At 49.6% G+C, this 1,674-nt stretch overlaps 1 pseudogene; it reads left to right on the forward strand.

Annotated features, from left to right (window-relative positions):
- The first annotated feature begins 287 nt into the window (after nucleotides 1-287).
- Nucleotides 288-1,674, forward strand: part of LOC114828000 (uncharacterized protein K02A2.6-like) — a 2,205-nt pseudogene continuing 818 nt past the window's right edge.

Consider the following 1,674-nt stretch of genomic DNA (forward strand, 5'->3'; position numbering starts at 1 on the left):
GGCATTGTGGGTTCTCATGGACGAAACGAACGAGACTAGCGCATCACAAGAAGAAAATGTCTGCATTGGTATCGATCGTTTCCCCAATGACGAAGATTTGCTCGAATCAATGAACTCACTCCCAGTCAGTGCTGTCAAACGGCGAACAAATGTATTGAGCAAATCTGAGTACTGTGAAACACTGCGTCAATTCAACATTGAGCAGGGAGAATTAATCCCAGAGGTAATTCATCGCTTGCACGATGTAGACAGACCACCATTCAAATCTTTCTGACAGGACCAGCAGGATGCGGAAAAACCATGTCACGCTGTCGCAGGCTGATGGTTCGTCATTGAAAGTTCGTGGACGCTTCGATTGTGACGTTGAATTGAACGGGAACTCCTTCAGAGGCATCTGTTATGTCACCGAATCCTGTGGTCTCCTTGGACTGGATTGGATCAGACATGACAAGATCCTCTACCAAGCTCTCGTCGGAGAGAAGGCGAAATTGTCGACCATAAGCCAGATCGCTCAGGCTTCGGAGTCGGCAGGTTGGGCGGATAGATTAGCTCAGGAACTAAAGCTAAAATTCCCTGACGTCTTCAGCGAAGGACTCGGTAAATGTACGAAGTTTAAAGCGTCGATCAAGCTCAAACCTGACGCTGGGCCTGTTTTCCGGAAAACGAGACCGGTCGCTTATGCTACGTTACCCGCGGTTTGCTCGGAGATCGACCGGCTCGAGAAGGCGGAGGTCATCGAGAAGACCTTGCATTCGGATTTCGCAGTTCCGATTGTAGTGGTTAAAAAACCCGATGGGCGGACTCGCATGTGTGGAGATTATTCTACAGGTCTGAACGACCTTGTTGAGGATGATCACTACCCACTCCCGACGGCGGAGGACATTTTCAGTACGCTCAATGGAGGAACCGTGTTTTCGCAAATTGATCTCACGGAGGCATATCTACAGATTGCCGTGGAGGAGCGTTCACAGAAGTTGCTCACAATCAACACACCGAAAGGGCTATACAAGGTCAAGCGACTCCCATTTGGAATTAAGACCGCACCGAGTATCTTCCAGAGAGTTATGGACGAATTGACGGGGGACTCGCTGGCACGATGGCATACCTCGATGACATCATCGTCACAGCATCGTCTGAGGAAGAACATCGGAAGAGACTCTTCGCGGTGATGGAGAGACTTCAAGACTTCGGGCTCAGAGTTAAGCTGGGAAATGCAGTTTCTTGCGTAACGAGATCAAATATCTCGGTTTCATCATTGACGCTAAGGGAAGGCGTCCAGATCCCGCGAAGACTCAACCGATTGTCGAGATGCCCGCTCCAAAAGATATTGGCGAGGTACGAGCTTTTCTTGGGATGCAAACGTTTTACGCGGCGTTTATTCCTCAAATGAAAGAGTTGAAGCTGCCGATGGTGGAGCTACTCAAGAAGGATGCGAAGTTCTTTTGGTCAAGCGAGTGTGAGTCGGCTTTCAAGAAAGCGAAGGAAATTCTCCAATCGGATCTTCTGTTGATGCATTACAACCCGAGTCTACCTATCATTGTCTCGGCGGACGCATCGCAGAGGGGTATCGGGGGCGTCCTCGTGCATAGGTTTCCCGATGGCTCATTGAAGGCTGTTCTTCACGTCTAGGACGTTCACGCAGACTGAACAGCGGTATGGGCAAATTGAGAAGGA

This window comes from Galendromus occidentalis, unplaced genomic scaffold (assembly GCF_000255335.2).
Source record: "Galendromus occidentalis unplaced genomic scaffold, Mocc_1.1 scf7180000076632, whole genome shotgun sequence".
NCBI classification, from domain to species: Eukaryota; Metazoa; Arthropoda; class Arachnida; order Mesostigmata; family Phytoseiidae; genus Galendromus; species Galendromus occidentalis.